The sequence below is a fragment of the Pimephales promelas genome, chromosome 6, assembly GCF_988280905.1.
Source record: "Pimephales promelas chromosome 6, fPimPro1.hap1.1, whole genome shotgun sequence".
NCBI lineage: Eukaryota > Metazoa > Chordata > Actinopteri > Cypriniformes > Leuciscidae > Pimephales > Pimephales promelas.
Genome location: NC_142774.1, coordinates 26,883,720 through 26,909,136, shown reverse-complemented (window position 1 = coordinate 26,909,136; position 25,417 = coordinate 26,883,720).

The following is a 25,417-nucleotide window of genomic DNA, read 5'->3' as shown; positions in this document are numbered from 1 at the left end:
GCTCTTACAAAACGTTTCTGAATGGCAATTTGCCTGTATTTTTTTTAAAAATTATACACATTTGTCTTACACAAAATTGCATCGACTAACTGGCTTCTAAGTACACAAACAGGGCTGGCACTGGTTTACGTTCTTGATAAAATAAAAAAATAACACCATAAAGAATATATACATGAAAAAATACATTTACAACATTAGTACATTCATAAAATTCAGGTCCAAAATGTTTGTACGCGTTTGTCGTAGACACAAAATAGCATACCTAGTAGCCTAGTGGCTATAAAGCCAGCGCTGGCATTTGATAAAACTAAAACATTATGTCTGAAATTATACATGCAAATACATTTAAAATTATTAAAGGTTAACTAAACCCCTGGTCAGAGCCTGACTCCACCTACTGGCAATATTTGAAAAATGCTGAAAAAGTGGTTAGACCCCAGCGGAGATAGAGGGGACGAAATAGATGCTAAAACACTCTATCCTGATCGTTTTCAACACTCGCAATTCCAACTCCTGACTCGCTACAGTGGTTTTGACGAAATTGGTACAAATAGGTGCAACTTTTACACAGTGGAAAATCAAACTAAGGCGAGTCGAGTCGAGTCAAGTCGAGCTGGTACTGTGTAGTGGAAAAGCGCCATATGTGTACTGTGCTAGACTAACTGGGACGTGTCACTGTACTTGTTGCTTATATTGTTATCTTAATTCGTAAGTCACTTTGGATAAAATGTAAATGTTTTAAATAGTAAGTTATATTAGAGTATACACAGCAATTGCCTTTTAATGTGGATATTTTTACATCTAAATTACAAATTCTAAATTACACTCACCTAAAGGATTATTTTGAACACCATACTAATATTGTGTTTGACCCCCTTTTGCCTTCAGAACTGCTGTAATTCTATGTGGCATTGATTCAACAAGGTGCTGAAAGCATTCGTTAGAAATGTTGGCCCATATTGATAGGATAGCATCTTGCAGTTGATGGAGATTTGTGGGATGCACATCTAGGGCACGAAGCTCCCGTTCCACCACATCCCAAAGATGCTCTATTGGGTTGAGATCTGGTGACTACGGGGGCCATTTTAGTACAGTGAACTCATTGTCATGTTAAAGAAACCAATTTGAAATGATTTGAGCTTTGTGACATGGTGCATTACTGAGGAGATAAGTGGTACCTGGTGGGGTCTTCTGCTGTTGTAGCCCATCCGCCTCAAGGTTGCGCATGCTGCGGCTTCACAAATGGTTTGCTGCATACCTCGGTTGTAACGGGTGGTTATTTCAGTCAAAGCTGCTCTTCTATCAGCCTGAATCAGTCGGCCCATTCTCCTTGGACCTCTAGCATCAACAAGGCACACAGGACTGCTCACAGGACTGCCACTACTGGATGTTTTTCCTTTTCATATCATTCTAAACCCTAGAATTGGTTGTGCTTTAAAATCCCAGTAACTGAGCAGATTGTGTAATACTCAGACCGGCCCTTCTGGCACCAACAACAATGCCACACTCAAATTTGCTTAAATCACCTTTCTTTCCCATTCTGACATTCAGTTTGGAGTTCAGGAGATTGTCTTGACCAGGACCACACCCCAAATGCATTAAAGCAACTGCCATGTGACTGGTTGATTTGATGCAGATTAGATGATTAGATTAGATTGCATTAATGAGAAATTGAACAGGTGTTCCTAATAATACTTTAGGTGAGGGTATATACTAAGCTTGTATTTTCTATCAATCACTTATCTTGATGTTCAGTGTTTGGTCACTAATACTGTAAATGTGCAGGTATTCTGTACTCATAAATTTAGGTAATTAAACAGAAATTGACTGTACATTTGCTATTATTAAGTACTTAATTAGAGATTGGTCAAATTTGTGGAATTGGATCTGTACAAATACAAATTATAACTGTAAATTTACAAACATTTGTATTTGAATTTAGATACCTATTGTATTTTTATGCATATTTTCATTGTTATTTTACACAGAAAAACTACATATTAAAAGAAAATGAATTTCTTTTTATGAAATTTCCATAAAATAATTGTCATTTGTAACATTGTAACTGTAATTTGACGGTAAGTGGTTGGAAACTTTATTTTTTTTATTATTATATTTTTGTTTACAGTGTATGTCTTCGATTCTAAAATTAAAGTAAATAGACTTTGAGTTGTTGTGGGCATCTCTTCACGCTCACACACACAGAAAGCAGCACAGATCAGCTCATTATATTAAAGCTTAAGGTTTTGACAAGTATTTGTTAGATCTGGTCCAAGATCAGCACAAAAAGTCAGTCTCTACCTGAAGCGATAGTCTCATTCATCGCATGAGGCAGACGGTGACATCAGCTGGACTTTAAATGTCACCACCCGCTGCACACAGCTGTCAGAAGTCTCTACCATCCTTGGCCGTGGCTTTTCCTCACTATCTCCGAATACAGAGGGCTCTGCGCATTTAGATGATTTTAGAATTCCTTCTGACCTCAAAGAGCCCTCACCTTGACTTAAGTGGGTTTTCATAGAATGAATGTCAGATTATCTGTTTTCTGACAAGCACTGACTCAAGGTCAGTCTTGACATCATACTTACCATATCCTTCCAAACTCCAAATTTATGACTTCTTTTGTGAAACGCAAAGGCAGATATTTTGAAGAATATTCCAGCTGTTTTGGTCCATATGTGTCCAATACAAATTATTAGCCCTAAAAACAACATATAGTCTGAAATAGATAGAACAGAAATGTAACCTTTCATTCTCAAACAAATAACAATTAATATTGGTTCTATATAACTAATAAATACAGTATAACCCCATTGGTTCTCATAATGATTGGTTCTGTGATGAGCTGTGTGATGTGATTCTGTCGCAGAATTTCATGCAATTTGTGTATGTGTGCATATTATGTTTAAATCAACATTTTTAATTGAGAGTTTATCACTAGATACAACTTTAATTTTGTGTGAAATCATCAAGAGAGAGGATAGGGACAGCAACGAGGAAGCAGAAAGAAAGAGGGAGAAATAAAGGCAAAACATCTAGAGTATCTTTACAATCCTCTATGCAGGGGGAATTTAGTGAATTAATACCAAGCTAATTTATGCTAGGCAGAGATGAAACCTATGTGCCAAGATTTATAATAAAGTAGGAGTCTTCAGAAAATAGAAAGAGGACAGACTAAAAGTGCCTTACTGCTGATGAATGTATGCATACACATGCTATAAATAAAGCATTCACAAAGCAAACCTTTCCAAATACTTAAAACATTTTTGGGGTCTTTTGAGCAAAGGAATGCTACTGCAACTTGCCTCGACTCTAAGCTCTCTATCTCTGCTGAGTAACCCATGAGAGTTTGTGAATGCAGCAACCTTTTCAGTTCCATTCTTATCCCCGCCATGTTCTCCTCTGCCCATGTCTGAAGAGAAACTCTTGGCCCTTGAGACTATGCGCCCCTGCTGCTCACACTCCCTGAGAATCTTAAGTGGTTGTACTACACCGTTTGACTGACACGCTTTTGTTGTTCCATCACCTGACTTTTTTACATTCATGTGAAAGCAGAAATGTCATAAACAGGAGACATGCATTGTCATGATGCTCACAGTAAGGATATGAAAAATAATTTCAATTGAAATTGAAAAGATTTGAACTGCATATGTGTCATCCTACTGTTTTTGATAGAATTCTGGATTTAATAATCTCACCATTAGAGAAACTTCTCTACCATTTTTTCCCCTTTTTTATTATTTGTTTTGCCATAATTGCTAACAACAGACGATTTCAAGTCAGTCACCAGAACCATAAATACAATATGATTAATTAGTCCTGACTTGCAAGGAAATGACAATACGGATTATGGCACAGTTGCAGGCCCTTTACTCTTTTATTTTATGACTCAAAACACATAAATTGACGAAATTTACAACTGTCTCTAAAAATACATAATAAAAGTCAATTTAATCCATTTAAAAGCCCTCCAAAAATTGGGCATTACTTTTTAGGCATTAAAGTTGAGACTGATGGGCCGTCAGTCGAGACTTAATAGCCGTCAGTATTTGTTTTTTTTTAAACTAGATAATGTTACAACACCTACCAGCAGGAGCTAACTAGACGATGCTAAACAAACCAAACCATTAAACACATTGGCCATTTTATGAGTTATACCTGTATGGAAATCTTATGGTTACACAACTTGAAGAATAAGCATTCAGAAGGAATGTGGGGAAGAATGTGATCTAATAACAAACAAATTCAGTGAAAGGTAGTTCTCTGGGTAAAGAAAGACAATAAGAGAGGTGTGATGGCCAGACTGGTTAATGTTGACAGGAAGTCAAAAGTCACTGAAATATAGACGTTACAATGGTGCTAGACCTATTGTACCTGTGAATGGACAAAGTGTCAAACCTTGAAGTGATTTTGTTATAGCATCAGAAGACTAGGCCGGGTTCCATTTATGCCAGCTAAGAACTGGACACAGCTAATGCACCATGTCATAAAAGCTCATGCCATCTCAAATTGGTTCCATAAATATGACATTGGGTTCAGTGTACTTCAGTGGCCTCCAGGTCTCCAGATTTCAAATCAACAAAGCAGTTTTGGGATGTGGTGGAACAGCAGCAAACATTTTTCAAAATAAATTCTGTAACATACAGGTTTGAAATGGCATGAAGGTGAAGAAATTATGACAGAATTGTAATTTAAGAAGCTTTGAAGCTTTTGAAGCTTTGAAGATTTTTCTCTTTTTTTTTTCCTCAGGGGACACCTTTTTGGTCACACATTAAAAATATCTCTATAACTTTCCAGGCTTATACTTATGGGCTCTAGTATGTATATATATAGTGACATGTCTTCCATGTAATATGAATTTGAATATGGATTATTATGTTAAGTAGTTTGACCACTAATCTTATTCAGAATGCGGCATATTAAATCATGTCAGATGGGTTAAATTCAATTAAGCTTTACTGCTCTTCTAATTTATTCTCTAATATCACTGTATGAAATGTCAAGCACATGCTTGCATAAAAAAAACCCTCTGACAATTATGAAAAATTGTAGCTGGGTGTAAGGAGGAGCCCATCGTGATTCCAGAATAAGACTTGCAGAGAGGTGGAAAACAGAGGAACAACAAGATACAAGATGGATGAATAATTGTGTTGAACAGAAATAACTAAAGAAATTATGCAGAAAAAAAATGATGCTGAAAAATTGATGCTGAATCTGAGGAAGCACTAATAACGTCTCTGGTTACGTATGTAACCCTAGTTCCCTGAAGGGAACAAGACGCTGTGTGAAAACGCTGCGGGAATGCTCCTGCGTCAGTGCGTCATGAAGCAAGTATGAAATCAGTCCAATGGCGAGACGGAACGTCATAGGCGGGTGACGCCATCGACCTGGAAACTATAAAGCACCCAAAAAGCAAGTGCTCACCCCTCTGAACCAGAACTGGCAGGGAACAACTGGTCTAACCGCTCTGAACCGCTCCTTGGAGCGAGCAAGCGTCCCTCGGGAAAGCGCTCGCTGTGACTGTCTATGCCCTGGCATGCAGGCGCGGTTGGCAGAACAGGCCCCTGAGGGCGCAGAGAGAGAACGCCTATGGTTTCTTCTTTGATGGAGCCTTCCTCAGATCGGCTTTGCCCCTGGAGGACCTCGTCTGAGAGCGCCGCATCAGTCTTGCTGGGGAGGAGCACAAGACGCAACACTCCATTTTTGTTGCGCCCTGTGTCTTGTGTGAGGAGCTACTCGACAGCAGCAGCCCCGGGGACATGCACACGGAGGGGGAGAAACTTCTGGAGCGCCGCCGCCTGCTTTTTCTCTTCCTGAAACCTCTCCATGACCGTGAGTTACCGAAGAGGCCAGCAGTTGAAAGCGGGGCATCCAGAAGTAAAGATTTTTCTTTCTCTTTCATATTTGATACATTTAACCATAAGTGCCTCTCCGTGGCAACCAGGGCTGCCATAGAACGGCCCACTGATCTGGCCGTCTCCTTGGTGGCACGGAGAGAAAGAACAGCTGCCTGACGCAATTCACGAATAACGTCCACACTTATTATCTCCCCCTCACTAATGTCTTTTAACAGGTCTGCTTGATAAGCCTGAAGTATTGACATCGTATGTAAACATGCTGCCGCTTGACCTGCCGCCGAGTATGCTTTGCCCACCAAATCCGAGGTGTTTCTTAATGGCTTAGTCGGCAATGCTGGTGTCTTGAAGGACAATACCGTGTCTGGAGAAAGTTAGCTTGCTAACACTTCCTCAGCCTTAGGCATCGCCCCATAAGCATAAATCTTAGCCCCTGAAATATTAGAATACAGAAGTTTGCTGAGTAAATATTCCGGATGACAGCGGTCTGTTCCATGATCTCGACACCACTGTGTGGAGATCAGGAAAGAATGGAAGATACCGGCGTGGAGGTGCAGCGTGAGAGGGCTGAAATCTCTCATCTAACTTGCTTTTTGAACGAGACTCCTGTCTGTCAGCTGGCCACACAATGCATAACTTCTCTACAGCACGAGTGAGCACCTCCATAAGCTCCTCACTAGCAGGAGACTGGAGTGACAAGTCCACAGTCTCTGCTGTATCCACACTTTCAACATCCAATTCCACAGAACTGAATAGCTGAAGTGATGGTGCCTCAGCCCGGGTGGAAGAAACCGCAGCGCTTTGCAGGCCTCCAAACCCGGATCTGAGGCGCTGGATCTACCAGGTAAGGCCTGAAATAGGGCAGAGCCCGTCTCAATCCCAGCTGATAGATCCATTTGAGAACCCCACGATTGATTAAGACACAGACTGATATATTTCACACACAGAGCGCTTGCTGAAGACTCAGAAGCTGACGCGCTTGTGTTTTTTGGGTGCTTTATAATTTCCTGGTCGATGACGTCACTGGTCTATGACGTTCCGTCTCACCATTGGACTGATTTCATACGTGCTCACAATCTGCTTCAATGAGGGACAACCGACTTATATTTTGGGGACAAGCATCTTTTTCTGTGTGTGTGTGTGTGTGTGTGTGTGTGTGTATATGTGTGCGTGTGCGTCTAATACACTAGACTAATAATATGGGTTATCAAATACAGTTCAGTTCAGAAACATCAGGAATGCTGAGATTGTTAATACTCAACCACAAGCATTTTAAAAAGCCAACATGTGCCATTGTGAAAGTTTTTCCAAAATAGATCCTCCTTATGGATGGGAAATAGAAGGTCCAATCAGAACACGGTATACTCTTACATCTACCATGGCAACAACATAATAACAGTAAGGACCAGTCTGTAATTCTGGGAAAACTTAAAGGGCTTCATTGCTGTATCAGGACATCCCTGTGGAAGGAAGCCATTGACAGCGTGGTGAAGATCGATTGCAATATCAACTTTATTGTCCCCTACAGCAGAAATATTCTCATAAATAAATGTGCAGGGAATATGAAAAATGAATGTATGCCAGGTGGAAATAGTACAACATGCACATTGTCATACAAAGTACAGATTTACAGTGGCTTGATATCTGCAGCAGACTTTATATTGTATAGCACTGAAAGACATAATATAAGGGGTGAATGAACTACACACACTGCCACATCTATTTATTCCGCCTCCATTTGTTTGTCTTGCTCATTGATTAACCCTGATTGTTTTCTTCTGTAGGTTAGGCTGGATGACTGCAGTACTGCAGCTATACTGCACATTATGGTACGTAGCATTTTCCACAATTTATACACTAATAAAAGAAAAGGTTAAAAAAATGGAACACAGAAGTAACAAAACCCATTGTTAACTCAATTATTTACTTTTTTAGGGACTAACACAATATTGTAATGCATTACTTTTAACTTTGCCCAACACTGACTATGACTGTTTTGTCTTACTGCACAGATGCACATACAAATCATAGTAATATTGTTGCTCTAAGTTTTTAAGATTTTAAGAATATTTAGATATTTTTATTTGGAAAGTAGTCAACAAAGAATAATTAAAAATGAATTAAGAAGACTTTTTTGTAGTGTATTTACTGATTTGATTAATAGTACTATCAATGATACGCTTGGTCTCTTGGCTTGACAGTAACTGCAAACACACTTAAAGATTATAAATAAAGTTTATAAACATTCTCCATGGTGTGTTGTTGCCTATGAGAAAAAAAATGTGGCACTGTCTTATATTTCAATACAAGATATTTAGAAAAACCAGCAGTATTTTGAGAATAATTGATGAAAGAGTCATAAAAGGCACGTCATTAAAAAAATATGTCAGCCATGTATTCATAATAACTTGATTTTTCAGAAGGGTATGCTCAGTTTTTGGAGGTGTCTACATACAGGGTTAGAACAATCAATGCCGGGCAGTGGACAAACACAAGTTAGTAAGGGCACATCACCTTGATTTACATAGCCTAGATAGCCTTTCTTTTTATACAGTGTGGACCAATACCTATCTACCTGAATGGGGTAAGACCAATTTGTCTAAAATTTCTTGGCATATTCACAAAAAAAAGACCATATCAGTAACATTTTTTCCCTCTATTTTCCAGGTCGCTCCAGCAACTTCTCATGAGCAAATATAGGGTACAATGGGGCTAAAGGCACACCCTACGAAAAATGTGCTTTTTCATAATTACTTTGTATCTCATTAAAATAAGCAACTTTCTCGTAATTATGACTTAGTATCTCTTAATAATAGTAATTTTCTCATAATAATGACTTAACATCTCATAATAATGAGAAACTTTCTCGTAATAATGACTTAACATTTCATAATAATGAGAAACTTTCTCGTAATAATGACTTAACATTTCATAATAACGGGAAACTTTCTCATAATAATGACTTAACATCTCATAATAATGAGAAAATTTCTCGTAATGATGACTTAACATTTCATAATAATGGGAAACTTTCTCGTAATAATAACATAACATCTCATAATAATGCGAAAATTTCTCGTAATGATGACTTTACATCTCATAATAATGAGAAACCTTCTTAATGACGACAAGATAGCTGCATCTGTAGAGGAGGCCAGCTGCTCTATCCTGGCATCGAACAGTGAGGATTGGACGAGCTCTTTCGACCTTCCCCCCTTTGCCCGCGAGTTGCCAGGGAAACGGGCCAGCATCAAATCCGAGCTGATGCGTCTGCTCTCACAGACCGTGGCGAGCCTCGGCCTTGAGTAGGCAGCGCCCGTGCACAACCGACTGGATGGATGTTTCCTGCAAAAGGACCGCGTACCTCTGTCTCAGCAGCATTCTCCATGGTGAATGGTGCTAAAGACAAAAGCCACACTCTATTCCTCCAGTATAAGGAGCTGTGGCAGACCATCTTTGCCCGCCCTCTGCTGGACGGCGAGCTAAGACAACGCTACCTTCTAAAGCTTGCCGCACTATTTCCACTATGCACAGTCACGCTTTTACCACCGCTAGGCAGGCTGTCTCGACATTATACTCGATGGTCGTACTGCAGATCTTCCAACCCGACCTTCTCCGAAAACTGGATGAGGAAGGAAGCTTTGAGGAGCACGGCAGACCTGGCTCTTCGCGCCGCAAAATCCACTGCACAGAACATTGCCTCTCTAAACATTGCTGAGAGACACCTATGCTGACGTTATCTGAAAGGCCGGACTCTGAGAGTGCTCTGCGTTACTCTAGCTTCGCAGCAGATAGCACAAAACAGCCGTATGCTCGAAGCTCCCAGCCACAGCCTCCACCCACCGCCGCTTCACGGTGCCATCAAGCCCGGGACCAGAGACCATGCTCTTGCTCTGCCGGCCTGTGTTTCCCGTGCATTCACTCACAGACATGTTAAGCCTCACAGAGTTTGCCTCGCTCACTCTCTCTGAGCAAATAAGGGAGTCGAGTACAACACACAGTCCTACCATTCGGCCTGTCCCTAGCACCCCGTACATTTACAATGTGCATGGACACCGAGTACAATGTCTCGCAACCCTGAAACTTCGGGGCATGCAAGTTTTGAACTACTTGGACGATTGGCTGGTTCTAGGTCAATCACACTCAGAGCTCATAGAACACAGGACCATATTACTCGAACATCTCCATCTTACAGTGGAAGACTAATGCTGCGTTCACGTGCTATAGAAAGTAGGATATTTTCCACTTGTGAATTGGTATTTACCAGTGTGTTGCGTTCAAGTGCTTTTGTTGTCGTAATGTGGTAAAAAGATGGAGATCCAGACCTGTTATTTAGCTAAAACTATTTTAGATTGCTTAAGTCATCTGCAACAGCAAGAAAATTATTTATCAAAACTCAAAACGTAAATAATATGCTATATATTTTCTAGATCATGAATTCATAGTATATATATTTTACCATTCACGACTCTTGCAGTGCTCTCCGTCATTTTGAAAAGTTCAAAGGTTATCTCATCTCGGCAACCCGTCCATCAAAATATTCTACGAGTTGCCCAGTAGAAAATACCACATGAGGGGGTGTTCATGTGCATTTTCCACGTCGGCTTTTGGTATTTACCATAATTACCATAGCACATGAACGCAGCATAACCCCTGACCCGACGCAAAACGTAATGATGAACCCAGAAGCTCAGAGGAAAGAGCAAAACAAAACACTGGTCACGAATTGGCCATTTTAAGTGAAATGTCAAAGGATTTCTATATAATAGAAGAGGAGCTTGGATTTGTTGCACAGCCCTATTTGTTTAAACCGCGAGAGGCGTCTAAGCTCACGATACTCCTACGTACATCGTAAGTCATACACGCATCAGGGTTACTCTTGTGGCGCAAATCGACTTGTGTAGTATGCGTATGGTCGTCTGGCGAATGCTAGTTATTTTAGATTATAAAGTTATAAATATAAATACTTATTAAACAGCAAGCACAAACTATGCAAAAGCGGCAGCCCTTGCACTCTGTATCCGAATTCACTCACTCATTTTGTGATCTATATTAGTGGACTAATGTAGAGAGAATTGAATGAGGGTATAGGGTGCGATTTTGGACACAGCCAGTGCTTAAATACAAAATCAAACCAGTCAAAGGAATAAGCAACAGGTGTGATTGATAATCAAACAATGAAGAAATCAAAGCGAAGGGATACCAAGAAAACCACTGGAAACAAAGGAATAAGAACTAAACTGACAAAACCCAGCCATAAACAGAAACAAACACAGATAACTGTAACAGTTGTAATGTTACGTAAATAAAAGGAGATCAAAGACGCACAAACATAATTGCATCTAAAAATGCTATGATTCTGTTCTCTTAATGTTTGAACTTAATTCTTGGCTTCAAGGACTATTATGACATTATCCTTAAAACATTACGAGAACTTCATTCTCATTAAAATATTTTTTTTATGAAAATATTATGACTTTTCATGATTCCCTGTTTATGAAAAAGGTTCCCTGTTTATGAAAAGTTCTCATAATAGCCTAACATTTTACTTGAAATCTTTGTTTTTGTTTTTTAAGCATGGCACATAAAAGCTGTCATAACTGCATGAATGAAATAACATGTTTAAAAAAATTGTGCATGACGCATTTCACAAACAGAGATGTTTAATGGGCACAAGAGTGTTTCACTGCAATCACAATCTACAAGGCCAACAGCATAATTAGAGCAATACCAATGTCTGGCATTGCCATAGTAACAACTCAGTTTTGCCTAATGCCCAAATGCATAGTTCAGGTGCAGATGCATTATCTCTGATTCACAAGACCAAATCCACTGAATCCAACATTACTCTCATCTATGATTTATGATATAAATTATGCCAAGATAATTAAATAAAATTAAATGTTTAAATAATGTTACAACACAAACACATTTTTTAAAATGGAAAATATAATAAAGCCTCATTACCTCATAAGCAAAAAGTATTATGATTACCTTCTGTTCAGAAAACAATCTTTTGTATATTGCGCATTACATTCCTTCAAGGCTTGTTGTAGCAAATGTGAGCACTCATCTAAACTTGGCTCAGAATTAGACCTTAAATAAAGTTAATCTATTACAAGCTAAAGATCTTTATCTTTGACAGACCACATTAAAACAGGAAATTACCACAAACACATAATATCAAGGGAAAATGAACTCATGGTTTTAAAGGCTCATATAACCACACGATGTAGAAAAACTCAGAAGTGTAATTGCAGCCCATCTAATCTGAATGTCAAAACCTCAAGGGAGTTATGTAATCTGAAATTCATTGCGTTATTCAATCACTCACAATCATGGTGGCAGTTGCCTAAGCACTTGTCCAACAACACCTGTTATATTTATCTTTTAATTGAAACTGTAAAGATACCACACTGCATATAAATTCAGAGAGCTGTGTGCTAGAGTAGAATTAATGAATACAGTTCTGTCTCAGACTGAACATGTAAACATGCTGAATCATTATGTTCTTCTTTTGAAGTCACTTTTATTTATATACAATACTTTTATTGGTAGCACTTTATTTCGATAGTCCACTTTAGACATTCTACAAACTATAAGTAACTTTTCAACTATGTGTCAACTAACTGTCAATAGAGTATTAGTAGACTGTTAGCTTAATATCTGCTAACACTTTATTGTGTTGGTCGACCAACAGACAATCAACTGACTAATAAGTAACTTGTCGACTACAAGTAAACTTGTTCTCCTAACCCAAAGCCTAACACTTAACCATAACCTACCAGTCTACTGACAGTCTACTATAATATACTAATACTTTAATGAGAGTTAGTTGACATGTAGTTGAAAAGTTACTTATAATTAGTAGAATGTCTAAAGTGACTATCAAAATAAAGTGTAACCCTTTTATTTATATACAATACTTTAACACTTTATACAATACTGAATATTTACAAAGCAGCTTTACAATAACAGGAAAATCATCGCAAAGTTGTGTGGTTTGAACGACAGCTCTCGACCTGTGGTTAGAAGCATCGTTTCTATATTGCATCACATTTGGAAGTAATAAATCCTTATCTTGAGTAAAATAAGCAAGCTAACATTCAGTACAACCGGTGCCTTTTATTCAGCATACATACAAATGTAATTTACGTCTTTTAGTTAAAGTACCGATTTTGAAGAGTGTGAATGTGCGAACGTGCTCTACTATGTAAGAACAAACCAAATTGAGTTTGGCGATAAAGCAAAATAACTGAGAACAATTTGAAATAGTCCTCAGATGACATGTCTGTAATTTATATTAACAAATCTAGCGTTAATTGGATCTCAAACTTTCATTAAAAGTAGTTATTACTCCACCACGTGCGAAACCAACGTGGTTGAACGATACTTTGCGACAATGGGTTTCGGGAAACAGTCGCGACTAGCTAGTAGCTAGATTTCTCCAACGATGCATCGTACTATGGTAGTGAAGCAGCGAGTTACATCTTTGTACGGGAAACTAACCCCAGCTTAGTTCTACCAGAAATACCCCGGAGGCAAAATGACATAACAAAGCATAAATTTATTAACAGCCCAGTAAGCAAGTATTGTGGTATAAAATGATTTGGTGTATACCCCGTCCGTAACTCGCAATCCGAGGGTAACGGATTCTGCATTTCCTACCTGAAGATGATGGCAGGGGTGCAGCCAACCCCCAGAAATAGGTGGAGGAGATAATTCCACCAGGACGGAGCCCACCCCCAAAGAACTGTAAAGAAAAAGTATACCCACCGTTATGTATTCTGTGGTTCCAAAAACATAGAAAGTAAAAATAAGTTAAACATGAAATAAGCATGACGAAACATGAAATTGTGGAAGGCTTAATTGACCAATAGCTTAATCGGTAAAAAGGGCCTCTTCCATTATTGTGAGAAAACAGTGAAGCTACAAAAGAGTGGCCACAGTAGGTCACAAGGCCATGAATTGGGGGTTGATGATCGTTACTGAAGGCCCTGACTGAGACCCCACGGTACACTACTGAGAAAACGATATATTCCTATTATTTAAATCAGTTACATGATTATTAGGCTGCATAAATTAGGTCAGCCGGAACCAGGAACACTTCTTCTAACACCTGATGTACTTGTTACAAGAATGGCATTTACGCTAATGTTAGTCTTTCTGCATATTCAGAGGTTTATTGTAATCAGCTGGATCCGGGCCGCATCCAGAGCAGACGGAGGACCTGCACCTAGACATGACCACAACACATCCATGAAGTGTCAGCAGAGATTGTGTCACCTAGACTCATCAAAGGCCTCATTGACACGACAGCCATCAGCACTGATCCTCAACAAACCCGGCTCCATCCTAGTGTGATGACTCTGATCTTAAACCAGATGGAACTGTATAATATTCTGATTGTTCCAAACCAGTCTGACTTCTGACATATAATGATCCCTGAATCATAATCATACACTGTTCGTTCATTCCCCAGAGGAGAACTGGCCCCCGACTGAGCTTGGGTTCTCCCGAGGTTATTTTCTCCATTCTGCCACCTGATGGAGTTTTAGTTCCTTCCCACTGTTGCCTTTTTGTTGCCATTGGCTTAGCATGCCTAGTGGGGACATTACATTTAACATTTAATTTAATATTCAACAATAATATTGATCTGCCTGCATTGACACTACAAGAATTGAACTGAGCTGGACGATGACATCATGGTTTACTCCATAGTGGCTATATATATATATAGCATATATAAATATGAACTATCTAAAGTAATAACTTTTTAAACAAAAATGAAACATCACTGAACTCTGTCTTTGTCTGACCCTGTTTTGAACATAAAAGGCTAAACTTTTTTTTTTTTTTTTTTTTTACCTGTGAGAGGTAATCGAAGCTGCAAAGAACAGGCTGTTGAAACGCCGCCCACTGTGCCAGGATCAGCGGCTCATTTGCATTTAGAGGGACAAAAGCTATGCGTTTTGATCACCCTCAACGTGACAATTTTAAGATGTTGTAAAAATATCTGTGGTGACCTAAAACTTCACATACATGCTCTTGGGACATCAGAGATTTATTTTAAATCTTGTGAAAAGGGCATTATACCCCCTCTTCAATCCTTGTAATATATACAATGTGAGAGGCTTATGAGAGGTTACTAGAAGACTTGGCTAAACCTTTGAGTAGCAAACGAACATGGTACTGTGAAAATTATGATTAAAATACTTGAATACGTGAATTTGAATGCCTGCGAGCAATTTACGAATCAAAGAAATATTTCAATTTCCGTAATTGTAGGCTAAACGAGGACAACCGGCCGTCATCAGTATGGAAAAATAAAGCAATCTGAATAGACAAGAAAAACATTATAAACAAAGACCAAGGCAGAAGAATAAGCTTTTAGGGTGGAGGGAGCCACACCTTCAGAGCAGATCGACTAATTTAACATTATCTCTGTTAAGATAGGGCATTGTGATGGATCCGGGTTTGCTGCAGGGCAAAATCATTTGAAAGCCTGAAAATGAAAGTGTGAAAAGCATAACTATGGCATTGCAGTAGCCAGGAATGGGCGCGACCTTAATTATGAAATAAAAGATGACAAACTGTTTTTGTTATTCGTTTGTATTTTCCATTAATTTAGTTTGTTTTGTAAAATTTTATATTTTAATGGTATTGATGGCTGTTCTTTAATGTTTGGGTAGGCTATTTTAATTTGAACTTGCCCATTTCAGAATTTTTGACTATGCTCTCAAGTTTTTTTTTATTTTTTTATTTTTAAATAGTCTTCCTGGCGATCGGGAAGTGATTGGCAAATTATATCTCTGTAAAGGCCGAAGCAATAACGAATTAAGAGAAGGGTGTCATAATATAATATAAACAAGTACAGACAGGCAAAAGGTTCACACACATAGGACAGAGATCGGACGAAAACTGACTGAACAGAATGGAACTTTCTCAATCTGTGTTCTCGTCTGTAGTTGTGGATGTGTTCTTGCCACGCCCATTTTACCAAGGATGCATCGGTTGGTAACTTGTGTGAACTTGACAGCAGAAATATCCCAGCATGCAATTCGGCATTCGAGGACGGAGAGGCAGTAATTTGTTTTTCTACAATGACGTACTCCATTTCATCACTAAATTCACTTCTGAAAACATTTGATGCAAGAAATAGATTTCAAATATTGGCATTTTTAAGAAAATGGATGGCGAATCGAAAATGTGCTCAAACGTTTTCGGAAGTGAGAATCTCCATAAGCACCTAAGTTAGCTAGGTAGTTAAGTTAGCTAGCGACTAGCGAGCCAATAATCCACTGTTTTTGTCCGGTATTTCTGTAATCCGGAATAATATTGACAAACATTCACCTCAGACACAACCCACCATTCACCAAAATAAGAAGCTTCACTTCCTATTATTGTGGTGTTGTTGCTATTGTGTTCTAGGTTGGCGCAATAGAGATGATGTCTCGGGAAGTGCGACGAGAAGCGCCAGTGAATGTCGTATATTTAACGTTGTCTAAAGGAAGTAAAGTAAACACGTTTATACAGTTCGAATCCAGAGTCATTATTTAAAAGACACGACAATTTTGATATCATTCCGAAAACTAACATGATTTTTGAGGCGTTTGTACTGTCGATCGTGAGACTGATTACAGCAGTTCACAATACAGCAATACTGACCCATTTCCTTAAAATAACCTAAATTTAACCTAATATTATTAAACGGCCAACGTTACAATTTTAATTACCTACTGCCTACTATAGAGTACATCTACTTCCGTACTGTGATTCCCACAATGCATTGCGACGTGACAAAACAATCCCCAACTCTATAGCTAGCATAGTAAAGCCTGTTTAATATTTCTGTTGCTTATATGTTTGTTTGTTTTTTTACTATTCAGTAACACGGTTGTTTATTTGTAAACTGCCCGTGTGTGCCTGGGATCACCGACCCTGAAAATAAATCACTGCACTGTGGATTAGCCTATTACATGTCGGTTTCTGCAAAATGAATGTTGGGGTCATCATCTGCAAACTCGTCTAAGTACCTATCTTTTACTACGATTATTAGAACACGATTGGTTAGATGAGAACATTATAAGTGAAGTAACAATTGAGTCTTCCTGGCAGAACTTACACTAAAGCTTCCATTTCTCATCGAACAGTGTCAGTGCAGTAAAGATTGTAGTTTGTGTTATTATTGAATACTAAAACTATTCAAAATATACAGTTAATTGTAATAAATGTGAAATAAAATATAAATATTAGATGGAAAATATTAAACAAAAATTTGCTTTGGCTGTCAGGGAACACAGACTCAAGGAAACAGTGTGTAACTTCAGTAGAAATGCTTTATTGACAACACTGATGTACAGTATGTATCTTATATGGAGAAATGATGTTGAACTTCCAAAAAAGAGAAGAGAAACATGACAGTTTGCAATGTGTCACCAAACAAGCCTTTAGATATCAGATGTTTTGAAGAAAATGAACTCAATGAAATGAGTCTTGCAGGGAGGAACGGGTGAAGATGTATACCAGTTGGAATACACTGGAGAACACAAATCACCCAAAGGTAGGTAATCACAAGTAAGTAAGCGACGGCAAAGCGATGACTAACCAAGGCGAAGCCGTAGGAATGATGATCCCAGGTGGAGCTGAGAGCAAGGATCCAATGTGGATACATCAATACAGGAGCTATCAATACATCTCATTGAATCACCCAGGGAGGTCTTTCACTCACATAAAAAAAAGAATGGCTTATTGAGAACCCTAAAAATACACAGTAAAGCAAAAGGAGATCATAAACCCAGGTCTGCAGGAAAAGTTTCTTGAATTCAGAAACAAATATTACAGAAAACAATTATCTCTCTGCTGTGGCATAAGGGGCCAGCTGAGTTAAAAACTAATATGATTTGTTCTGCATTGACTGTGTCAGTGCTGTGAATCTGAAATTGAGTCGAAGAGAGTTTAACATTCAAGGCAAAGACCTGAACAATTGTTTCAAAAACATCTGATCAGCGGATTCATTGATCTGGGGTGTGTATAATTGTACAGTTATTCTGACAAGACATCACAGTCATAATTTGCAACGCTAGGGCGTCATATAGGTGGGAACCAGGAAGCATTGTTATGGAGATTTCTAATGATAAATTAAATGACCAGTCTTCCATCTTGGTGAGCTGCCCAGAAATGAGACAAATATTACTAAATATTAATATTGTATTGCTTTAAATGCGAGTGAACAAAATTAAGAATGAAATAGAAAACAGGAAATATGGAAAAAAATATGTTGTCTTTTCTCAAATTAATGATTGAGCTAATATGTCAGGTAACTTTGTGGGCAGGTCCCGCCGCTGTTGCTATTTTCCTGGCGGGATAAAAGCCTCTTGCGCCTGGCGCAAATCTAAAAGGGGTTGATCTGAAGTAGCTTCATAATTCATAGATGTTGTTTGGGCGTAACGTGAAATAAACCAATCATAGTGCCATCCAACATACCCTTTAAGAAAAGGTGCGCATGTTGCATGACGGATTGTTATTATAAGGCGAGTTTACCAGGCATGCGCCAGGAGCGTTCACAGCCGAGGAGACTGACATTCTTGTCAGGGCAGTGAAAGACAGAGAAGTGACTTTGTATGGGGGTGGGAGAAACCCTCGCACATCAGCATCGGTTAAACATTATATGTTTCTTGCCACTATTGGGCAAACAGGTCAGATCCTTTAGTAGCCTACTACAATTAGCCTTAAAAAATGGGGTAACACTTTATAATAACTGCATGCTATTAATCATTTGTTAAGCATAAGTAAATAGTTAATTCATCATTTGTAAAGCATTCATAGACATTAATAAGCAGTTTATAAATACAGCTATGCATGCTTTTTTCTTGATTTATAAGCATATCTATAAAACTTTTAATAATTGTATTTTCATACTTTGTTAATGATCAAATAATAATTTATAAATAATGTATTATTTACAAACCAGTTATTTAAGAGTTGTCGGTAACACTTTATAATAACTGCACACTAATAATCATTAGTTAAGCATGAATAAACAGTTAATTCATCATTCATAAAGCATTAATAGACATTGATAAGCAGTTTATAATATACAGCTATTAATGCATTCTTCTTGATTTAAAAGCATATCTATAATTTGTTTAATAGTTGTATTTTCATCCTTTATTAATTAATTTAAATGTACATTCATACATCTTATTATTCAGACATATAGTGATGGTTACTGATTGTGTTAATAAATGCTTTATTAACATGTATTGATGCTGTAATTCAGGGTTAATTTGGGTAGTTATAAAGCATTTAGTAGTGGTCAGTTAACTACTTCGTGAGCTCATCTAAAGTGAGGACTATTCATGCCTTGTAAAGCATTTATAAAGGAGTTTTAAAGGCTGTTAAATATTTCTATGTTCTGTATCACTGTGTTGTGTTGTTACATTTTACTGTTTAGAAGATTGATGTGCCTTTAAATCTCATTTATAAATGCTTTACAAGGCATGAAGTCCTCACTTTAGATGAACTCACGAAATAGTTAACTGACCACTACTAAATGCTTTATAACCACCTGTATTTACTACATTTACTTACACTTTCTAGTGATCTTATGAATGACTGACAACTCTTAAATAACTGGTTTGATTAAATACTTCATTTAGAAATTATTAATTGATCATTAACAAAGTATGAAAATACAATTATTACAGTTTTTTTCTATTGCTAAACGACAGTGAGCACAACTGGAGCTAAATGTGCAAAACTCTAACTACAGTCTGCATTACCAACAGTCACCTGAGCACAACTCTTAACACACGGCTCAAAACAGGCTCAGTGTGCACAACACTATGCACAACCCTCACTGAGATAACACACACTGTCACTCAGAACACACTGAGAGGAAAAACACTAGCATCAAACACCAATGCAGAAAATACAAACTTTTCATCTTTACAGTTTCAACAATTTCACACTTCATACAAAGTAATATTTTCTTCAAAGAAAACAGTGACATTCTTTCATTTGATATTTTTAAATTTTTAGAACATAACAATTGAAAATTAGCAGTTTGCTTCAATAGTCTGTAGTAATTTTCAGAATTACGGTAATGAGAAAAAAAGGTAGAAACTAAAAGTACATACTGTAATACTGTAACCCTGCCTCTCTCAAGCATTAGGCCTCAAGTTTTCATCCTTTCAGCTGAAATTGTTTGAAAGTCAGCAGTGTGTAAAAGGCACAAGGCTGAAATTTATTCTGTTTTGAATGAGTGGTTCACAGTTTTGACAGCAGTGTGTTAGCATTTGAACAAAGTGCTGTAAATCCACAGTGTTGTGCAGGTTGTGGTTAAAGTCATGGGATAAGTGTGTAGAGTTTTGAAAACTGTGTTCAAGCAATGAAAAACGATCTAGAGTTTGGTCCACATGAACTGCTGCTGTGCAGACTGGAGTTAGAGTTTTGCACATGTAGCTCCAGTTCAGTTGTGCTCCACTGTGGTTTAGCAATCGAAAAAAACTGTAAACTCATTATAGATATGCTCATAAATCAAGAAAAATAACATTTATAGCTGTATTTATAAACTGCTTATTAATGTCTCTTAATTCTTTATACATAACGAATTAACTCTTTACTAATGCTTAACTAATGGTTATTAGTGTGCAGTTATTATAAAGTGTTACCAAGAATGGTTATGTTCTAAAAATTTAAATACTGTAAATCATATGAATGTCACTCTTTTCTTTGAAGAAAATATTACTTTGTAAGAAGTCACTGAAATTGTCGAAACTGTAAAGATGAAAAGTTTGTATTTTCTGTGTTGGTGTTTGACGCAAGTGTTTTTCCTCGCAGTGTATTTTCTGAGTGACAATGTGTGTTATCTCAGGGTTGTGCATAGTGTTGTGCACACTGAGCTTGTTTTGAGCCGTGTGTTACTGTAAGAGTTGTGCTCAGGTGACTGTTGGTAATGCAGACTGTAGTTAGAGTTTTGCACATTTAGCTCCAGTTGTGCTCACTGTCGTTTTGCAATCGAAAAAAACTGTAGTTTCTACCTTTTTTATCATTACTGTAATCCTACAGACTATTGAAGCAAACTGCCAATTTTAAATTGTTATGTTCTAAAAATGTAAATATATCAAATGAAAGAATGTCACTTTTTTCTTTGAAGAAAATATTACTTTGTATGAAGTCACAGAAATTGTTGAAACTGTAAAGATGAAAAGTTTGTATTTTTTTTTTGTAGTGGTGTTTGATGCTAGTGTTTTTCCTCGCAGTGTGTTCTGAGTGACAGTGTGTGTTATCTCAGTGAGGGTTGTGCATAGTGTTGTGCACACTGAGCCTGTTTTGAGCCATGTGTAACTGTAAGAGTTGTGCTCAGGTGACTGTTGGTAATGCAGACTGTAGTTAGAGTTTTGCACATTTAGCTCCAGTTGTGCTTACTGTCGTTTAGCAATCGACAAAAACTGCAAATGTATGAAGTGTTGGCAAAATGTACTTTTTTGTTTTTATAAAAGTGCCTCATTATCTAACTCAGGGTTAATCATTAGCTAAACTATTTATTTAAAATTTAATATGCTGGTAAATCGTCAACAGCGTATCTCGCCCGTTTCAGTCACTGAAAGTTAGGTATAAATCGTCTACAGCCACATAATAAAATCTGAGCTGTTCTTTAAAAGTGGTTCAATTTCCCCATTGAAACATCTTACTCAACTTTCACTTGTTCAAAGTAAAAAAGGAATTAATTGCTTTACAGCATCTAGAGCTGTCACTACAGCAGATTCAAATACTAGATGACAGACTATGTGAATAATTTGCTTAACCCTTCACCTAAGCTGATAGAAGGCCAGTGTTTCTTGTCTTATCAAATAAAAATGGTGTAAGTTGCTTCAGTGGCTGCCGACCCCCCCAAGCACTGCTGTGCTTCTGTATTTCCAGATGATCTGTCCATTCATTATTTATACTGCATCAGTTCCTTGCATAATTAATTGGAACCATTAATGTATAATTTGGCAGATTAATGAGTTTTAATTAAGAAAGTTTTTTATTGTGCTGTTGATTAGGCTTATGGGAATGAGGTGGGGGTGTGGTTTGTGTCTTCTCTGTGCCTAATTATATGAAGTGAAAATTGATTTTCAGGCACTATAAGGCTACAGATACATGTGTGTGTGTGTGTGTGTGTGTGTGTGTGTGTGTGTGTGTGTGTGTGTGTGTGTGTGTGTGTGTGTGTGTGTGATTGCAGACTTTAACTTGCTGATGTATAGCGTATGTACTTCATGCACATGCTACATTAGCAAATGGCATGAACTTTATAATAAATAAAACTGACCAAACCCTCTCATACTCTTTAAACATCATCAAAAACTATACAGTTGTGCAGAGTAAAAGTAATCTATGTTGCACTACATTGTGAAACACAATAACAAAGTTGACATTATATGTTTTAGCATTCCAAAGGTCATTGTGTCAGACCAACAAAAACACAATACAACTCTATTTGTATATGTCTGAACAGGAAAGCGCTGACCTTAAACGAAATCCTGAGAAACACTGTGAGCGAATGTAACATAAAGGTCTTTCTTGTTGTGAGATGACTGTTGCTGTGAGACATCTTTAGATCAAGACCGAACTGTCAGACCTTGTAAAGGAGATCTGATATGCAGAGTGCAGCAACTGACTGACTAAAAAAAGTCACCAAGATGAATCATGACAGTTAATGTATGAACGACTGGAGCTTTTCACTTCAATAACAACTTTCAGATCATTCAGGCAGATCATTCAATCATTTATGGTTGTGATGTATTTATCATCTGAATATCTAAAAGACAGTTTTATATGAAGTATTCAACTCAGCTGTCATAAGTCACACAAATTATTTAAAACAAACTCTAAGGCAAATAAGACTTAAAGTTCACTGTTAGACCTTACCAGGTTTTTTTACAGTAAAATACTGGCAACACTGTTGCCAGTTATTTACTGTAGAAATGCACTAAAACTAGAGTTAACTAAAAAAAAATAAAACTTATTAGCTTTAGTGCATTTTTACAGTAAATAACTGGCAACAGTGTTGCCAGTTATTTACTGTAAAAATGGACTAAAACTCGAGTTAACTAATTTCTCTTGCAGAAACCAACTTAAAAGAATCAACTAAATTTATAATGCATTAATAATGTGAGCAAGGTATTATTGTGAACTTATTTAATTAGAAACAACAAGAATTAACTTTTGTAAATAAAGAGATTTTTACCAGATTCTGCAACTAACACAGTCAGTGCCTTTTAAATAAAGCAACATGCAGCGTATCATCAATGTTTGTAGATCTTCTCCTGGACTGAAGCACAGGCTCTACTCTTCAGCACAACGGTGACCCAAAAAACAAGATTTTACAGTAAACTACTGGCAACAGTGTTGCCAGTATAAACCTGTTTTATAACTTACAGTTTATTACTGTTAAAATACATTTTGTGGGAGTGTCTTTTTATCTTACACTGTTAACCCTTTCAACCCCACAGGAAATCCCCCCTACAAAGACTAAAAATTAACATTGATGCAGTGTTGCAGTGAGATAATTAGGGGAATATGTAAGTGATTGTTGAGCATGAACACCTGCTGTTAACAAGCAGAATCACTGAAGAGAAGAGGAACAACAAGAACGGAAAATAGAGAAACACAAGAACTACAACTGACTTCAGCCATTACACATTATTACACTTATTATTAACCAGTATGGCTTTATTTCTGTCATACATCTATAGAAGATGTTGTTGAGATGTTTAATTAAAAATGTTTGGCTTGAAGTTACCATCATAGAGATCAGTGTTTGCTTTAGTTGGTCTGCTGATGCTGTAACATGAGATTTTCTTTAGACGCTGTGAGCTGTGTTTTGTGCAAGGCACACTTGTGCAGACACACAGTTTAGTAATGATTTGTCAAAATATGACAATCATCATATGGTCTTGTTCATTTACTAAATAATTCATTCTTACTCATTCAGAGTTTCAATCTCAACCAAAAGTGTTACATTACCACCACCGTGAAACCACAGCAATTAATTATGACTATTTGTTTTTAACATATCATACATAAACCAAAACAGCGCTACAGTGTTGTTGAAACACCAAGATATCATAATTTAGCACATTAATCTCAGTAATGGTGACAATTTTTTTTATTCATGCAGCAGTGCATGCTGGGAGTTTTATACAATCCTGGAACCCAGCATGCACTGCTGCATGGAACTTTTGAATGTTACCGTTGTTGAGATGAATATTATAATTGTTGATGTCTGTGTGTGTCTGACTTTAGCAGGATATTTTTTAAATGTTTTATGTGATTACAATAGAATTCAGAAGACATGATTAACCAACATATTGATTTCGTGTTGTAGATTCTCAGATTTATTTTATAATCATTACTTAATGTAAATTTCATATTAAGCACCCATTTATTCTAAGAATACAAACTGTATAATCAGACATATCCAGAATGATCATGACATCATCACAAAAGCCAATAACACCAGATCAACTTCCTCTTGACTTTTCTTGCTACAACAAATGTGTTTTAAAACTCACTGTTAAAGCAGTCAGAATGAGATTAATGTCACAAGTCCAGGGATAAGAGACCTACTAAAGCAAATACTGATCTCCATTATGGTGACAAAAACTTTATTATTAATTAAATATCTGTTAATTCTCAACAAGAACTTTTGTACATGTATGAAATAAATAATGTTAAACTGGTTTGTAAACTGTTTTCACACTCAGTGTTGCTGGAAGTCAGTTGTAGAGCTTGTGTTTCTCTTTCTCAGTTCTTGTTTCTCTGTGCTTCAGTGATTCTGTTTATCAGGTGTTCATCAGTGTCTCAATTCACTCACTTCTTTTCATTCAAGTGGACTATATTAGTGAACTAATGTAGGGAATAGACAGTGAATGAGGGTATAGGGTGTGATTAGGAACACAGTCTCTGAGTGTTGACTTTGAGAGCTGTTAATTCACAGTATATTCCTGTAGGCTAGTTTTGTTTTCTACGGTATATAACTGTTTTAATGGAAAATGGTATGATAGTGTCAGAATTTGGCCTGTTGCCAGTATTTTACTGTAAAAAACCTGGTAAGGTCTAACAGTGTTGGCATACAATGAAAATTATGTTTATTTTTATCTTATTGATCTTAATGTGAACAGTTCCTCCATGCATAGCTGGATCTATACCTGTGAGACAACAGACTTCATTCTGGTGACGTGTTCCAGACTTCTCCAATCGTTTAGTTTGCTTAAACCCCACCCCTTTCTTACAATCAACTGCCAGTTGATTATACTCAGATATGCTTCCATCCAATCAACAAATCATAAATAGAATCAAGTTCCCTTTCGTAGTCACTTCGAGTTACGTCAGAAGTGACGGAGATTGGGGGTTTCGCATAGAAAGCCAATCCTCTTCGAGTATTTAAACACGAGCCAATGGCATGCAATGCCTTGGGGCTGCGGAAATTTGCATAGCGTACTCCGCCCTACTCCGTGAGTATAAAAGGAGGAAGTGAACGCAACCGCAGTATGTTTTCGCTTCGGAGCCAA